Genomic DNA, 20239 nt, shown 5'->3' with positions numbered 1-20239 from the left:
TTTATTTTATCTCATAACCGCGGTCGCCATTACATAATAATACGTTAGACCCCCGAAATCTATTATACTTCTGACATATTCGTGTTTATCCACATAGTTTAAACATGTCAACCATGAAGAATGCTTTACAATCAATAGTCGAATAGGTTCTTCACCTGAAGTAACGATAGACTTGGCGTCAGGACAGTTTTGACTCATAGAAAATCAAAACCATTTGATACGCATAAGACTGGTAGCTCGAGATTTTATAGCGCACAGTTAAATGCTCACAAAAGAATTTTCGATTTGAACACGTAATTCAGCTTACATTGTTGAAAGGGTCTATTTTACGACCGGGAATACTATTAACCTACCAGTGTTCACGTATTAGCTTATTGTGAAGTGAAACAGAACGTGAACTCAATTCATTATGTTGATACACGATGTAATATACAGTTGACTTACAAATCTGTTACAGGTAAGTCGATATATTTTATTATTATGAAATAATATATTATGATGAAAATTATTGTTCTCGATATCGACCAAATCAGGAACGGATGCCAATCGCGAAATCGTTGTACATTTAAAAAAAAAATAGATTTCATAAACGGACTTTTGGTGCGAACTCGTTCCTTGTAGCCAACCAGGCGACATCGACTAGTTATATATATATATAGAAAACCCAAACCCGTCGGCGCTGCATGTCTTATTTGGAAAGATATACACCGTGTTGATACTAATTCAATATTCTGGATTTAACTGTCAAAGATTACAAGCTGTTGATTATTTTTATTATTAAAGGGGCATTATGGGAGACTAGATAAGAGTTGACAGTTCTCGCTATAATAGTTAAAAAATACATAAAGTAAATAAAATATGCTGAAAATTTCCGTCCAATTGCTCCACTGTGAACCGAGATATTAGCTTTTGAATTTTAGGCAAGCCTCGATCATCATCATTATTATAAAAAACAAACTCTCGATTGTCGATTTTTACGTATTAATTATTTTTCTGAAAATGTATTCCAATCCGCTAAATATCGCAGACTAGCGATGACATTGAGAGTTGATTATGGTCTGGATTAGTTAATTAATGTCTAATTAATAATTCAGATAACATTTCAGGCCTAAAGAAAAGTCCTGCAATAGGCAGATTTAGCTCTTGCATAATGTATGTTTAATTTAGGATTACAAAAATAGATATTTTGATTTTGACAATTATCTTTGTAGCTTAAACATACATTATGCAAGAACTAAACCTGCCCATTGCAGGTCTTTCTTTAGTCCTGAAATATTATCTAATTTATTAATTAGATATTAATTAACCTATCTAGACCATAATAAACTCTCTATGTCATCGCTAGCCTGCGATATTCGCCGGATTGGAATCCGATCTGCTGCCCAACGGTCGTTGATGATTAAATCAAAGATAGGTTGCCAGGCAACAAAACATACGCCCACAGCAGCTAAATCGTCCGGGTGGTCGTCAAGGGTTGTCGCATATTTATTCCTTTGTGGTAATTGGGAGCCTTTACAAGACAGTTCCATACAGACCAGATTATAAATTTTGTCGTTTTAGGGTTTACAAGGTTCTACAAACTGAAACAAGGGTCTCATCTCTGGAAGTAATCTACAGAAATTGTTGAAATTTGACAGGCTTTTTCGTTTTACTAATTTAAATAATGCATACAAATTTCATACAGATCACATTTGTCATTCAAACGTTCACAATCGCCATAACTCTAGAAATTATTGACGGAAATTGCTGAAATTCAATAGACCTGTTTCACAAATTTAAATGATGCATATAAATTTCATACATATCGGATTATCAATCGAGCATTAACAAGGTTTAACAAAGTGAAATAAGAGCAATAACTCTAGAAGTAATTATTGTAAATTGCTGAAATTCAATAGGCTTTTTCGTTTCACTAATTTAAATCATGCATATAAATTTCACAAAGATCAGGTGATAACTTTTTGCGTTAGAGCGTTCACAAGGATCAATAAAGTGAAACAAGGGCCATAACTCTAGACGTAATAAACGGAAATTGCTGAAATTCAATAGGATTCTCCGTTTCACTAATCTAAATAATGCATATAAATTTCGCAAAGATCGAATGATAACTTTTGGCGTTGGAGCGTTCACAAGGATCAATAAAGTGAAACAAGGGCCATAACTCTAGACGTAATAAACGGAAATTGCTGAAATTCCATAGGCTTCTTCGTTTCAGTAACCATAATAATGCATATAAATTTCACAAAGATCGGATGATAACTTTTGACGTTAGAGCGTTCACAAGGATCAATAAAGTGAAACAAGGGCCATAACTCTAGACATAATAAACGGGAATTGCTGAAATTCAATAGGCTTCTTCGTTTCAGCAATCTAAATAATGCATATAAATTTCAGAAAGATCGGATGATAACTTTTGACGTGAGAGCGTTCTCAAGGATCAATAAAGTGAAACAAGGGTCATAACTCTAGACGTAATAAACGGGAATTGCTGAAATTCAATAGGCTTCTTCGTTTCAGCAATCTAAATAATGCATATAAATTTCAGAAAGATCGGATGATAACTTTTGACGTGAGAGCTTTCACAAGGATCAATAAAGTGAAACAAGGGCCATAACTCTTAGACGTAATCTACGGAAATTGCCGAAATTCAATAGCCTTCTTCGTTTCAGTAACCTAAGTAATGCAAATAAATTTCAGAAAGATCGGATGATAACTTTTGACGTGAGAGCTTTCACAAGGATCAATAAAGTGAAACAAGGGCCATAACTCTTAGACGTAATAAACAGAAATTGCCGAAATTAAATAGCCTTCTTTGTTTCAGTAACCTAAATAATGCATATAAATTTCAGAAAGATCGGATGATAACTTTTGGTGTTAGAGCGTTCACAAGGATCAATAAAATGAAACAATAGCCATAACTCTAGACGTAATAAACGGGAATTGCTGAAATTCAATAGGCTTCTTCGTTTGAGCAATCTAAATAATGCATATAATTTTCAGAAAGATCGGATGATAACTTTTGACGTGAGAGCGTTCACAAGGATCAATAAAGTGAAGCAAGGGCCATAACTCTAGACGTAATAAACGGAAATTGTCGAAAATCAATAGGCTTCTTCGTTTCACTAATTTAAATAATGCATGTAAATTTCAGAAAGATCGGATGATAACTTTTGGCATTAGAGCGTTCACAAGAAATTGTGGACCGTTCACAAGAAATTGTGGACGATGGATGGACGGAAGGACGGACGTCCGGACCGACAGACGGACGGACGGGGGCGACGGCAATATACGTCCACATTTCAATGTGGGCGTATAAAAATGGATAATCGAGACTATGTTTTTATCGTACCGACTTAAGTAATGATGACCAAGGCTAGGCTTAAAATTCAATCGCTAAATTCTCGGTTCAGCGTGGATCAATTTGACTGAAATTTTCAGCAAATTGACTTTACATTATCTAGTTGTTAACTATTACAGTGAGAACTGCTAGCTCTTTATCTAATCTCCCATAATGTATCTTTAAATATACGATACTTAAAACTCAATACAAATGTTGGTCTTTTATTAGGTCTACCGTTTAGTGCTTAAATGTGGCATGTGTGTCCAATCGTTCGGGTGGAAGGTAAACCCACCACTGCTCGGAACAATCCCCCTATAGTAAACTGCATGGATATGCCCATCTTCATTATCCCGGTTGGTGCAGAAAAGTAGGACGCTAAACCCATGCATGTATTTAATTTCCATGATACTATTGGTATGGATATTTTACTTACTGTGTTTATAATCCACATAGTTTGAAAATAAAATTATGCAACTGGGGAAGAAGATTGAACCTGTAACGGAATTTGACCATTTTCCTAATCAAAATTGGCAGCCGACGATGATGGTTTGAATTAATATAAGTAGGGATAAAGTCGGTCTGGCATGAATTCTCGCACATAACATTATTGTATTTGATTAGAATCATATACCACACTGAAGTTCTTTAATTACGATTTTTGTAACAATAAGAGTGTTTGTTGTTTTTTTCTCAAAGGGGTATTTATCTACATAGATATACATCTTAGTTTAAACATGAAATAAACAGGGTCAGATATTATTTTGTAGGGTATTGAAATTAACATTGGTCGTTTATTTGTAAGAGAGAAAACTTCATTCTACACCTGTTGAGAAATTTGTGATCTTCAAATATTTAATTGCGAAGGATTTTTTGTTGAAATGTTCTAATGTTGAAATAAATAACTCTTGCGAATTTACCATCTCGCCGAGGAGTATTTATTAGCCTCTTGAGTTTTGATTATATTTGCGTTGAACTGGGTGGGATTTTTCAAACCTTTTTTGTCAAAAATGAAAAACCAAATTGTTATTCGAGTACCGAAATGAATGACCTCTCCTTTTATGTTGAATAATGGACTTTTGTATGGTGACCCATGGATGCCACATGAGAATTACAGCATTATCTCAAGAATATCAATGGGAACTTTCATAAATTCTGTTTAAATGTGGTGTTGTAAAAATAAAAAAAATCTATTTTAAAGAAGAAGTAAGGTGATAAAATCAAACAAAATGTTAAAGACAAACAAAATAAAAATTTAAGAAAATAATATCGTAAAACAAATTCAAAATACTCTTAAATATTTCTTTTATAAAAGTGGAAAAAAAAGTAAAACAAATTCAAAATATTCCTTTGATATTGTTACTTTGTAATTAGCTCGTAGAATATAGATTTTTTAGAGGTGATTATACACATATAAATTACACTCTTCACAATAGGTATGGATTACTTACTATAAATAGAAGACAGTCTCATTAGTTTCAACATAATATATGTTCACTATACATTCGCAAATGTTCCAGTTTTTATTCGATATTCATGTATTATATGATGGTGTCTTATTTCTAAATTACAATAGCATATTGATGAAATTGTGTACATGGATGAGTCTGACACTTGGATCAACACAGTTTTATTGTTTATTGTTATCTGAATCATCAGTCTACTAATATCGATTTATATTTATTTGTATGGAAGCTTTACACTTCTAGAAAGGTAAGGTAAATTGTAATGTGATCATCGGGCATTGGTGGTGGATAACCGAAAAATCGAAATGAGGGTTCTGGTTAATACCTATCCACGGTCATCTCTTATTTAGAAAACGGTGCGACTGACTTTAATATTCCAGCTAAAAACACTATACGACAATATACGTGTAAGTCAGTCATTGAATTTACATGATAGATTAGTAATTTCATTTACAGGTAAGGCATACCAAAGAACCGGTGTCTCCATTGTTATTCTGTTGACATTCGTTATTGACCTCTTTTTTTACCTGTATAAAGTGACAATAAATATCTGAATTATTCCGATGGAGGAAAAGTAGTCCTCCAGACATCGATTAGGTTAATACATTTCTCTCTCATTAAACTTTCAGAAATATGTGTGTAATGTGTCATGTGAGGACGAGAAGCAGTTAGCTACGAGCCAGCAGAGGGTAACAAACAGGGACGTACGTTTGAGAATGATACCAGTGCTCACGCGCTGAAAGGACAATCGGGATAATCGAACGTTACATACGTCTGCTATACCAAGTGTGTTTTTGTGATCCCAGAGCAACCACTCGAGTGTAAACGTTGTAGGTCCATATGATTTTTGACAACAGTACATTCAGTTGTTTAGGTTGAAGTTAAGCCGTTCAACCCAGGCTGCTCTAAAATGGATTAAGCTCATAGTTGGTAAAAAGTGAAGAGAGGGATTTGTAAGCATCTGAAAAGTCGTCCAAAGCAAAACCAAGGTAAATACAAATACCCTTAATTTTTTGTTTACGAAATACATGTACGTCTTGTTTTCTCTTTCTTGTCTATAGAAAATTAGCATGAAGCAAATTCAACGCTTCAAGGCACAAGCAATTTCAACTATAGTGTTTTAGCAACAACACGTATTATGTTTGTCAGTCATCTTCGATTTTCATGTTTTTGTTTTAAAAAAAACTGCCGATCGACAAACTAGGACTTATGGCTACCGTCAACAATATTTTTAGACTTGACTTCAAATTGTGATACCATTTGACAACTTTAATATATCTTAAACATGGGTGTCCCGAATGGAGCTTCTGGTTGAATCTTTTTTTTTCGGAAAATGGTCCCATTTAACTCAAACTAGTAACAATAATCTTACAAAAAGATTACCCTGCTCTCCTGGCAATTGAGTATTGTATTAGCTGCAAAAAATGTGTTTATCTTTTGCAATGTTACCCTAACCACGAACCACACTCACAATAAAACATCCCACATTAGAAACCGCTTTTTTGTGTAAATAATGATTCCCGGACTTTGACAAAACATCCAAATTTAAGATGGGTAGGCCTACAGTTATACTGGCCTGCAGAATTATAGATTTCAGTGACACAGGGGTGAATTTTTTAAAATCGGAAACCGCAGCTGCATGGGATCGTATTTTTGGTCTTGTCACTTTGTAGCTTGGGTATTATAGTTTGTAGTTAAAATACATGGATGTTTAGTCTCGACCAGTGATGTTGATGAGATCTTTATTCACTCGACTGTTATATTACTTACAATAGGCTGTAATTTCACAGAAACAGAGTAATTAAGGAGGAATGTTTACCGTACCTTTTGTTTATCAAAAGTCTAGAAGAGTTTATTGTTGTGATGTAACCCAAGTTCAGCTGTGTTTTACACAGTGGTTGATGTAATAGTCTCAAGACATTTGCCAGTAATTTGTCCTCAACAAACACTTATTACTTCTTGACATTTTTCGTATATTTTTGTGTATCATGTCGTCAGTTCAAGGCAAAGTAATTAGTTAAATAGAACTGGAAATATGTACAGAAGGCGTCAGTAGCAATACATTTTCAGTACACTCTCAATTAAAATAATAGTGCATAAAGTAATTCCCATATAGAAAAATATTTGACTAGCATTACTGTATGAAATTGTTGTCATTTGATGAAGCAAGTCATGAGACATTGGACAATAGCATGCGAATTTCACACTAGACGCTTACCATTGCCAGGCCTTCCGCTCTGCACATTTTACAAGGGGAACAGTGCGGAGATCGAACCCAGGACTTCCTGGTTAGTGAGGGGGGGGGGGGCAATGGCGTTATGGTTTTGAATTTTTGCGCCCCCCCCCCCCAAATGTGTTTTTGCCAAAAATTCACGCGGTTTCAATGCGGCTTTCAACATTATAATCATAATCATAATGCTTAACCACTGTCAAACATATATATATACGGTGGGTCAGATATGCTACAAGTCGACTCTAGCATGTTCCACAAAACCCGATATTTCTCGGCGGCACTGAGAAGGAACCCACCCCCCACCCCCCACCCCCACACACACACATATATAAATATTGTTTTTGGAGGACTGGACGGAATCTTGTTCCCCATGCAAAATCATGGGTCACCACACCCCTGCGCCATAACCGGGCACCGCGGCTCCAGAGATAAATCACTACGAGAAGTAGGCCTATGAATTGATAATAATATATAAGATGAAATAAAACTATGACCATTACACTGTAGTTCAATAGTTCAGTTATAGATTTCTGAAGAAAATAAACACAAATACTAAACAGCTTAAAGTGGATTTATTGTGTCACTATAGATAATTCCATGTTGATAATGTTTTCAGTTTACTAAATCTTTTACAAACAGTGTAATATTTGTTGAGGGAGGATTGTTATGTAAATTTCACTGTGGTCCAAAAATCCCTGGTATACATAAAAAAAAAAAAAAATAAAAAAAAAAAAAAAGACTTGTAGTAGACGTCCACTTTATTATAGTGCCTTTGTTAGAACATGGTCCGTTATACCTGTTCTCTCAATGTCGCCATCTCTATTGACACTGCCTCCATGATAATATATTGTATATTATTATAAGATTTATTAGAAGAATTGTTTGTAGGTGTATTGTTTGATGGGTATTATCCTTTAAGTATCGAGAAAAAAAGGTTTAAGGTGTACATGTACTTAAAATAATATATTTATATAGTAAAAAGTTATGATTGTATTTATATTAAACAGATGTTTTAAACACGACTTTAATTTCATGTGTCACGACTTAACATTCCCATGTTTCTTTATGATAAAATTAACACCACAAGCTAACACAAATATTTAAAAACATTTTTTTTTTGTTTGAAGTAACACTGTCTTAGTAAACAGATTTTGTTATCAGACCCATGTCTTTTTGATTTAACACCTATTCCAATTTCAAAGAATGTTCAGCGGAAGCATTTTAAGTTCAGGTGTAGGCTGAGTTTAAATTGTAGTAAAATGTGGACCTGCAATATTATAGAGTAATTAATTTGAAGGTGCATTATGTAGGAGCCAAATCTGTTGATAGCAGGTCTTTCTTTTGGTTTCAAATGTTATATGACATTTATTCACACGGCTAGCACATAATTAACTCGCCAGGCTATCGGGTGGCTTAGATATTGAATGGATTATACCATCTGCGCCATATAATCGGTTAACGTTAAAATGGACGTAACTGAATAAAAGGATTGGTTGATCACGCGACAGTGTTACGTGACAATCGGCTATTTCTTGTCAAACCCTCAAACAATTCGCTCAGAATGAAGTAATTTGATTGATGTTTTCAAAATATTCATTTTTCATTATGTATTTTTGAACTATTATAGCAAGAACGTTCAGCCCTTTTTTTAATTCTTACATAAGGCCCTTTTAAAATTCATATTACTGGTTATACAAAAGTAATAACAATTTCTATACAGTATATAATCTCTAGTCTTAGCAGGTCATTGATTATTACTCGACGTATTGTTAATCACCCTGTACATGCGGAATCAATCAGTTTGGTAAGTGAATGTAGATTTAAGTGGGGAATTACCTGATAACTAACAATAAGGATTTCCCGATGTAGGTATAATGTTTATACACGTGAATATGTTAATAATTAAGCCACTGTTATACACCGCTAAACATTATTAATATTTAATAAGGAACAGTTCATTTATAATTAACTAAAGGAAACTATAGGGGTTCTAATATTTGAATCAGCTAATCCATGATTAGCTGTATTGAAGCATTCAGGCTATATAGTTTACCTGTAATATATTGAATACCACGCAGGCATTGAACGTACTATTTTCTAAGAATTTTTTTTTAAAATTATTCGAAAAGAAAGAAACCAAACAACTTTAGTGTTCCATTATATCGTCGTTAGGGCAATATATTTTTGCGATAGAAAGCAGGCAGTTTTTTTTAGGTAAGTAGTTATTGATGTGCTTTTTGTGTACATAAAAATATCTGGGGTTTTTTTTTAAATCCCTAGTTTTTGTTATTTGAAGGAAATTATCCGTATTATCACAGAAATATCTGTTATTTGAGATAATTAACTAGTACTTTTACCAAAAAACCTGTTGGTTTAGTTGCATTTCTGAAACTTCGGTATATTAACATACTTTTCAGTATATTAACTGATAGAATCTTTTCAATAACAATATAAATTGTATTATTAATCAAAAGACCTGTAATATTCCAGAATGTTATGTTATTTCACATAGTTATACTGTTGGGAAAAGTTAACGCATGCGCATTGCAGACTTTAGCGGTGAATGTTTGAATGTGTGTTGATGCAAGAGAGAGAGAGAGAGGATTAAGCACACAGACTAGGTCATTTCGGCCCTAACACATGGTTCAATTATATTTTAATAATTCGCTTGCGCGTAGGGTCTTTAGCAATGGGAGGAAACCGGAGGACCCGGAAAAACCCACGAAGTTGGACAGGCGACCTTACACCTTGTCACGTACAACCGGGGAATCGAAACCACGCCAGTTGACTCAATGATAGACCTTATGATATAGCGCTCACGCGTTAACCATTCGGATACCCCCTCCCGCCTCCCCCCCTCGCCCCCAAGAATAAATAATAGAGGGAACTCAACAACAAGATATGAGGGTTGATCTTCCTAATAATAGGTATATGTGAAGACAAATGAACCGTGACTGTTCTTGGATTTAAAGATACAGTCGTTGCACTGTCTGTTTAGTTTGCTGCATTTTTATATTTGGAATATGCGATCAATTCATTATGGCGGCCAAGCAAATGTATATCTGAATCGACAATGTAAAAAATATTAATGTGTCAGGCACAATGACCTAGAGAATATGAAGCTAGGCTATTAAATATTGGCCAAGAAAGCTTCACTGGCTTGTTTTTCAACTTGTCCTTCCTTGTCAATGGTGCAGGTTGGAATTTATTCTCCTTGGACGAACAACTGGGGCCCTGTGTGCTGTTGACATAGTAAGCCATAAACAGATATCCCCACTGCTTTCGCAAAATTTTGCTGATATGATACTCCATGACATAAATTCATATCTGATACATGGCATTTAACAAAATAAATTATTTTTTACAGAAGATGATTCTGTTTTATATTTGACCAAAATAATTATGTTAAAGAACAGAAAAGATTCTGGTAGCAGATTTATCCCATTTTGTTCTGTATTTTTGCTGCTGTGGCTAAACAAGAATTTTCATTTATATAATAAAAAAAAAAAGAAAAAAATTCTGGTAAATCTGCTGCCAAAATTTTTTCTGTTTTTTTTTTTTTTTTACAGATTTATTTTTTACAGTGTATGTTGAATGGATTCCGGAAATGGGTCCTTCTGATTTAAAAATAGAATTTACGTCTTTTCTAAAATACAAATCGTGATAAAAAATGAAGTTTGCGGAATATCCTATAAGGACATATTTGTTTTGGGTAAACCATTAGTGTTATCAAACCGGAGCTTAATTGATTTATTTAATGTTGGTGATGAAACGTGTTGAGCGTAGTTTTATAATGTGTTCCTAATTTGTCTTATTTTGAGAAGATAAATAGGTGTTAATTATATAATGCATCTAATAGCATTAAGTTTCTCAAATTCTATATTCCATATTCATAAATATTTTGAAAGAAAGTAACAAATATGACAAAAGCAAATCATGGAACTGTGTGTGTTACCATATCACATTTGAGATTACAAACGAAATTGAATGATTAATTTGGCACGATCAAAGTTTACCTACTTTCGATGACCCGGAGTTATCAACAATTCGTTTCATGCAGAGAAGGGGGTAGAGGAAGCCGTGATCCTGTGTGTTGTGGGGGGGGGGGGGCATCAAATCAAAGTGTTAAATCAAAATATAAAAAGAAAGTGTTTTGAAATTTGAAATTATCGCTGTTAACTCGGTGTACTTAATTTGAACAAAAAGTATATTTCATCCGTTTTTACATATTTAAATTGTCTTCCATGCTCACATAACTGGGTACAAGCCATGATATATACCAAACCTATGAATGACACACAAATAAATATACACACACGTTTACGTTTATAGTTGTTTTGACAGTGAAATTTTAATAATGTGTCCAGAAAATGATTTTATCCATTCGTTAAATAGCTTCACTGAGCATGGATACATGTTGGAATGTTATTATCCGATTATAGCTATATACTTATTGTTATACATTATACATATTTACCCGTATAATACAAAACACCCATAGAGTTGTATTTTGGGCGTATCAGATTTTATTGTCATGCCGAAGTTAATCTTTGCTTAACAGGATAAGCTATATATAGGATATGATATAGTTATTTAATTAAATCCTGTCAAGTATACATCGATCGATAATAAATCTTCAATATCCACCACATTATGACGACTAACAGGGCGTTTTCTGACATATTGGCTTTTATATATACATATATGTATATATAGACTCTCAATAAATATGTCACGTCATGATGTAAAGTTTTATTCAAAGAAGGGCGGAAATTTAATGAATTGTGAGTATTTTTTCCACTTAAACATGCATTATGCAAGAGCTAAATCTGATTATTGCAAGTCTTAATTTAGGCTTCAGATGTTATAGAAATTATAAATTAGATCTTTATTTAAACAACAAGACCAAAACCAACTCTGTAGACCCACGGGTGGCTCGGCTACAGCTCGGATTTAAATAGGGTTTCACTAATTGATTAAATCAAATAAGGGGTAACCTGATGAAAATACGTCAGTTAGATCGAGGCTAAATGATAGAGTGTACTTAGCGAGGCTGCTGTAAAGCGTTTCCGTTTGCCATTGAAAACTTTACTTGATAATCGAGATATGTAGGTGGAGTTAACGCCTGTCAATCAAACGATCGGTAAAGGTGAAGACGCATTTCGCTACCATTTTTAGTCAAATATTACAACGATGATAACTATGTTCAGAATAAAGTAATTTGACTGAATTTTTCAATATATTTTTCTTTCATCATCTACTTTTGAACTGTTATAGCAAGAATGGCCAGCTCTCTATAAAATTCTCCCATAATGTATCTTTAATGTCGCCCATGATTTCATATTTTTTGTTTGTTTATGTGATTTTGTTAGAAATTAACTTCTATCGTATCATACAATACATAACTATTAGGGACTGTGGTCGAGTTTGGGCCTCTCGACTAGAATACCCCAACTTCTAATTCAAGTCCGGTTCTTACATGTCAGGACTGGCATAATATGTTTGGCTGACACGGACAGTGCCTAATTGTTCGGATGGTACGGAAAATCCGAGGTCCATACCCATACGCACATTTGCGTACATGTAAACGAACAGGTGGCAGTTTGAATTCGAAGAAGAGCACTACCACTCCCATGTTTGTCTCAAAATACCCGGAGCATTATGTTGATGAGATCGTAAACAGCATTCTATTACTTTAATGTTGACTTTATCTATTTAAGATCTGATTTGAAAGAAAGCACAAGAAGAGATAGTTGCAGTTGAAAATACAATATAAAAAAAAAACCCTTCATTACTTATTCCCCTAAGAATAACATTAAGCTTGAAGCAATATTTAACATCAACATTTGAAAACTGATTTAAAGAAAAAATCGGTTGTTGTATAATGTTTAATTTTATTTGGTTCAATCGAAATACGGCGTCATTGGGTCGAGTTTCAGAAAGTATGTACCCGTAGTTAATTATACTGTATTATATGAAGGCAGACCTAATTTACATGTATATATACACTGGGTCACATGTTGTATTGTATCCTCTAATTATTTATAATCAATGTTGCTTCTGAATAGGTAGCCTAATGTATAATGAATACTTTTGAGTGTTTTTCAATCTATAAGATCGCCCCGGCTTACATATTTAAATTCGCAATGTAAACGCTCCACAGACTACACAGAAGGTCTGTTTTTGAGTCAAACCACAACGTACTATGGAGTACACTGCAACTATTCAAAATACTGTTATTGGACATACAGTCATGGCCTGCTATGGCAATGCTATGTTCGATGTAGCTGCAAGACCCGGTTTTTTTCGCCATTATGTTCGTTTGAAATCTCTTAATATTTGTTCTGACCTTTATAGAATTACAGTCTGGTGATTTGTTAATATTTCATACCAGAAATTACAGGGAAATTGAAACACATGAAATTCAATAACTATCAAAATGTATTTAATGTAATCATTTTTAGTTTTAAAACATTCTTTTATTTTTTACATATGCATACTAGTCATCGCTTATACATATAGGTTTCTCTTCTCATGTCTATTTGCTTTTACAGAGTTACTGTCTCATAGTATGGCACACATCCGATTTCAATTTCACTTCAATATTCGACGAAAGGATAGGTAGATTCCGGGGAATTCTCTCAATACAAAGCATTCACAATTTCACAATATGTTCCAATGATTGGATCTTACATAGCATATTTAAGGCGACTTTTTAGTAATGGTTGTGTTTATAGCGACGTTTTGTTTTAGGGTCATGACTTGATATAAGATCCACATTATTTGCAATTCAAATAAGAGCATCGTTATACATTTAAAGAAACCTGGGTAAGACTTTAGAATAAATGATGCGCGATCGACAACAGAAACTCACGAGGGTTTTGTTTTGGTGAAAACCTACTCCTAAGTTTACTATTTATATCCATCAGGTCCGGTGGTGTGGGGGTGGGGGGCTTCTATAATTTGACCGCAAGTATACTTTTCTCCGGGTTATTGCACGCAAATAATTATGCCGTTAGACAACAAGGTTTGATTTTAACATAGAAGTGTGACTTCTAGAACGTAGACTTTCAGAAAAAAAACCCAGTTATACTCTATAGTGATCCCTGGGTAAAGAGACTTCCGGTTGCGAGGGTCACGCTTAGTTAATTGAACAGTCGATCTTTATTTCAACCCCATCTCACTACCGTTGCATCTATGATGACAGATTAGGTAATTAACACCCCCCCCCCCAAAAAAAAAAAACCCCAACAAAACAAACGACGGGATAGACTTTTTCTCACACTCTTTCTCTGTGTCCCTTATCTATCAAATAATTCACTGCTAGTGCTATCAGTTATGAACAGTTAAAACAATCAGTTGCCATGCAAAATACGGCCACATTTTCCAATGGGGAAGAGGTAAAATCAATAGGGCTCATCCTCTCATTCAAGATCTTTTGATCCTTAACATATTTGTTAAGTTTCATCAAAATGGGACAACAATTGTAGCCCTCCGGAGGGCCTACAAAATCCATACATATTTCACATTTTGCGTAAAAAGCAGGGGCTATAGCTCTAGAAGGTGAGGTCTGCTGCGTACCAAAGTCGAACTCATCCAAGAATTTTTGATCCTTAACACATAGTTTAAGTTTCATCTCATTGATCGGAAAAAAATTGTAGCCTCCGGAAGGTCCACAAACTTCATTCATATTTCATATTTTGCTTAAAAGGCAGGGGGCCATTGAGCACCAAAATTGAACCCATCCAAGAGCTAGTAACACTCGTTTTAAGTTCATCTAATTCGGAAAAAACTTCTGACCTCTAGATGGTCCGCAACCTTGGCATTACATGCTTTTATACTATTTGCGTAAAGGGGGGTGGCCATTTGACTGAAAGTTTCGGTCCGATTTTCAAGAAATTTGGACTCAACCGTAATTATTATGTAACGGTGATATATTTGAACGGTTTTGAAAATAAGATACACATGATGACCTCTAGGGTCCACAAGCTAAAAACGTGACATTTCGTACAATCAGGGGTCATAATCCAGAAAGTTACCGTCCAATACGCGCCAATATCGAAAGTAACCCAGACCTTTGGGATATATCAAAATTGGATGAAACTTCGAACCTCTGGATGGCCCACAACCTGGGTATTATATATGCTTTAAAGGGTAGCGGGCAGTTTCGGTCCGATTTTCACGGAATTTGACCTCAACCGTAATTATGGTGTAACGATGATATATTTGAACGGTTTTGACAATCAAATAAAAAATTACTGTGAGGTCTAGAGGGCCCACAAGCTAAAAAAAATGTCGAGATCTTTCTTTTATAAACATACATTGTCAGTTTCATCAAAATCGTATAAAAATTGTGACCTCTAGAGTGTTCACAACCTTGGTATTATTATAATATATGCATATTTTTGTCAAGTTCAGCATCGCAGGAAACCACCATCGACTGTGTTTTCATGGTAAGAGATTTAGAAAAGAAATAATCTCATTAGTCAGAAAGCGTCTCTGACGATCTAGATCCCTGTCCATTTTGATATTTTTAAATTCGTACTATCTTTTGTCTATTTCAGATACCGGTAGGCGATTCAAGATGCCTTCATTCTGGAAGTGTCTTTGTATGCCAAGTAGAAGAACGCGCATGCGTTCTGAGAGAAGAAAATGGCAGAATTTGAATATTGGTTCGGGCCCGTCTTTATCAATTCAAAGTAGTAAACATAGATTATTGGACCACAGTGACCCAGGCTTTTACGACTCAGATGTTATTATACCTCCAGTGGTCGATAGCTGGTCTAGACTAGAAAACCAACCTGGCGTGAAAAAGCGAAAAAAATTGGATGAAATTTTTGAACGTCCCAAACCGGACCCTTTTCAAACTTCTGGCGATTCTTTTCATTTGAAATCAATAGGATTTCCGTGTATGGTGGCGCCACATCTTGAAAGCATGTACGGTTACACCCCAAGGGCAGTGCAAGACATTTACGCCTCGTCGGCTTTAGAGGGTGGCGCGGTGGAGGACTATTTTACAGAGTGCCGAAATGACAAAGTTCTCGACAAATTCGCTACAGCAGAACGCTGCAACACGAGTTTAGAAACGAACACGATTACAAATATAGTGCATTCCAAAACCGAAGATCGTAGGAAGAAATATATCGTGGACAGCGAGGGCGATTTGTCGTCATCAGAATCGGACATGGATGTTACTGACTTTCCAGAACTTTTCCCAAATACCAAATATCATGATGTTTGGCCAAATATTAACGCATTAGCGCAAAGTACAGAAAGTCAAAATGGTTATATGTGTCAATCTGAGTTTCGCGGCTTTCAGAATCAACATTTTGATGAAATATTTGGTGGAGACGGTGAAGTACTATATTAATGTGCAGCGTAGAATTCTGTTGATGTTATTGACTTTTATCAGATGTGCTCTTTTTTAAACAAACAAAAATACAAAAAAAACCCCTCAAAATCACAACAGATTTATTTAAAAATTTGTTAAAATATAGTTATGGAAACAGATTAACAAAATGTGCTTTTAAAAAATTAAGCATACCCTCACTTTATATTAAATATAATATGTTAAGTATAACGGGCGAAATGTCAGAATAATAATAAATAAATCCCATCTTAATTTATAACATTTTTTTATATCCCCGAATTCAAGTAATTAATACATATTGTGATATATCTTCTTAAAAATGTCAACTCATTCTTGTGTTAGACTATAATAACAGTCATGTTTGAAACTAAAATAGAACATTTTAACAGAAGTTAAACAATGGCCCATCTGTTTTTGTTGTGCGCTACATTTTATATAGTATATAATTTGTATTCAGGATACAATGACGTTTATTTTCTTTTCGTGTATGGTGAAACCTAACGGTAATATTTTACCGTTAGTAAATGACACGTCCATTCGTATAATATTTACGTACACACGTGTCTAACAAAAAAAATTCCTTATCCTCACATAAACATTTTATTACTTATCATATGAAATATAAGTACTAGTAGTAAAGCAAAACGTGTAATGCTTTCATAATGAAATAAAACCACATACTGAAAGACCAAAGGTTGATTACCTTCAGTTTTATATGTCTTCACGTTGGTCTTTTTTTCTATTATTCTGTTGATTTCTATTCATCCGTGAATAATGCCCCACTTTCACCGTTATCAATTAAGAATGGGCGAATTGGTTATCAAATAACATTATATTCACACATGTAAAATACACTGTAAGATTTGAGAAAGCATTCATAACTTTTGGGTTCATAAGACATGATAGTTTGCAGTGTTAGGTACGTTGTTTTATGTAATAAAAGTGTACCAGGTAATTTAGGATGCGTAACAAGTCATTTTCTCGTGCACTACACCAGTCTCTGTAGTGAAAGAACTTGAATTTGAGGCCCCTTATTCAATAGTTTAATTGAGTATGTATTTCTTTCTAGTGCACCTAGTATCATCTATTCCTATGTATTTGGAAAGTTCACCTCATTATTTGGAAAACTTTTCAAACATTGAAATCAAACATTTAAAGAAGAAAGGTTCACTAATTTGATCGTAAAAAAATGCACCGTGCAATTTTCAATATTGATTTGTAAATAAAAGAAGTGTTTAGAATAGAAGTATTCTATTTAGTCTATTTTTAAGTTGGTTCCATTGTAATTTATATTTAACTTAATTGATATAATAATCGTTTTGGATATATGTATACACTAACTATAATCCATATTTTCATTTACAATATTTACTGAAGCATTAAGCCGTTGAAGAATCGAATATTTGTATCGTTTCTTTCTCTATTCTTAATAGAAAAGTTCATCTGCGAAAGGATAGTGCAATGGTTAATATAACATAATATGTAATACCGCGTTAAGACAAGGGAATAAAAAATGTAACTATTATTGTACATATGAAGATTATAAACAGTTAATTGTAAAAAATAACAAAAAAATATACGTGTTTATATTACCATCTACTTTATAATTAATTTGTAAATCTGTCATAAATGGTTATAAGAAAAAATGTTTTCTAGTTTTGCATAGTATAGTGATATTTGGATAAGCTGGTAAAAGGACTAACTGATACTGTGCTTTTTTTTCTAGTGGGTATAATTGAATTCGAATATATTATGTAGGCCTCTAAAACTCACATTTACGATTCCGTTGCCAGTGCAGCAACAAAATACATCGCTGTTCTGTTAAGACAACCGCAGATGTCTGTTCTTGGAATAGAGAAGTTAAATAACTGTACATTGTTGAATATATTACATTTTAATTTTAAAATGTTTGTCAATCTAGTCATTATGTATCATTCCTTATATGGACCCTATTCAAAAATTGCCCTATGATAGATGTAACACACTAACCCCTGCAAGGTTCGTCAAATTTTGTTTGAAAGTCTACCTTGGTATTGATAAAAATATTTTATGAAACAGTCACAATGCTACCAAAATCAAGGAAAATGTTAGATATTCTATTTACAGACAAACATACAAGTCAGAATAAAAGTCAAATATATGATCTGAGACAACATTGTCGGTCGGGTTTGTCAAATTCTTTAAGAACAAGATACTCTCTCCATCCTGACCACATGCAACTGTAAACGTAGGTATATATGATTTCTATATTACTTCTTCCTATGCAAACAAGGATATATATATATAAATTATGTATATTTAAGTTCAGATCTACTGGATGGAAAAGAACTCAATTTTATCTATAATACCAAATTGAGAATACAGATAAAGAATGATTATACAATATGGCGTGTTTGACAGTCATACGTCTCAAAGAAGCGACATTATAATAACACATTCGATACCAAAATTTGACCATGATCAGTCACATGGTGATATTGATCGCACTATTTATATAAAAACACGTCAAATCGAAGTTTCTATTTACCGTTTCTACCCATAAATAAAGCCACTTAATCCACTTTTACTCGTGGGGCTACTTCCATATCAAGGAAATGCCGTAGAATATTTTAGAAATTCTTTTGACGCCAACAGCAGTTGTTTATATTAGTAAATCTTATGGAAGTTCTGGTGGCGGCGTTATTGTAGACGAAGATGTCTAGATTTTTTTATAGGGATTAGGCGACTTTCTGCTGTGTATTGCCTGTAACAGTTTGTAACGCAATGATCGGATAAGTTATCTTTTTGTTTTCTAATACAAAATACAATTATTTATGATTAATCAATTGAAATACAAAAGTATAACAAACATTTAGCTTTGTGAATTTTCAAGTAAGAAGCACCTCGGTATCCCGAGCGGTATCTTTCCGTTCTACTCCACTAACCCCGGTGTCCATTCACGGGGGAGACAAATTATCCACCCTTGATCATTGTGAAAATTATTTTTAGTATTTCTCTCCCTTTCCCATTTTCACCCTTTTGCATGGCGATTTTTGTTTACTTTTTGTTGAAGAATCGAAGAAAAGGGTTTGAAAATACATTTTCTGCCAGGTTTTGGTGAATATTCTTGATTTTAAGGCGGAAGGATGAAATTTGGGGCGACTAATTGCATGTTTATTGTTTTTTACTTCCAGTTTGTGTATCTCAAGTTTTCCATGGTGAACCTCAAATTGCTTTTGAGCAAGAAGTTGCCACATGTTGCTCCAGCTGGAAAGCGTTCTACCCAGCGAAAATTTGGGGAAAAGTTAAAGCCGTCTAAAAGACGAGGTTTAACACTAAAGTCAATGGTGAAATCATTAGTGATCAGTGGCCAAATACTTTACAACGGAACGATACCACTAATACCACTGAGGATACCGAGGATAAGTAAGAAGTGTCATCGGATGTAGACTGGTTACAACACAAACGAAAGCAATTCAGTACTCGCTCAAAAATCGATGTTCGGTTCAGTTTGGAGAACGAAATCGATGTGTATATTTATAAGCGCTCTGGGTACGTGACTGAGAGAGAGAGAGAGAGAGAGAGAGAGATGGGGATTAACGCCCACTCGACACAAACAAGGTCATTTCGGGACTAACATATGGTTCAATTTTATTTCAATAATTCGCTTGCGCTTAGGGGTCTTCAGCAGTGGAAGGAAACCTGATGAACCGGAGAAAACCCAGGAGCTTGGAGTGACTGATAGAAGTTTGGGGATATTTGTTATGATAAAAAATTGATTCACAGGCGTAGGGGCTCGATGACAGTTAGGGGGGCAGAACCCGATATGCCCGAAAAAATTTCGGGTTTACAGA

General features: G+C 34.3%; 1 long non-coding RNA gene across 1 annotated transcript; it reads left to right on the top strand.

Moving 5' to 3' along the window:
- The first annotated feature begins 236 nt into the window (after positions 1-236).
- LOC126816816 (uncharacterized) lies at positions 237-19173 on the top strand. The gene is made up of 3 exons (XR_007678614.2): positions 237-457; positions 5433-5792; positions 15601-19173. It is a non-coding gene; the product is annotated as an uncharacterized LOC126816816 (long non-coding RNA).
- The last annotated feature ends 1066 nt before the right edge of the window (positions 19174-20239 follow it).

This window comes from Patella vulgata, chromosome 3 (genome assembly GCF_932274485.2).
Source record: "Patella vulgata chromosome 3, xgPatVulg1.2, whole genome shotgun sequence".
Classification (NCBI taxonomy): Eukaryota; Metazoa; Mollusca; class Gastropoda; family Patellidae; genus Patella; species Patella vulgata.
Note: the sequence above shows the minus strand (reverse complement) of the source record. Positions and strands in the feature narration are given on the sequence as shown.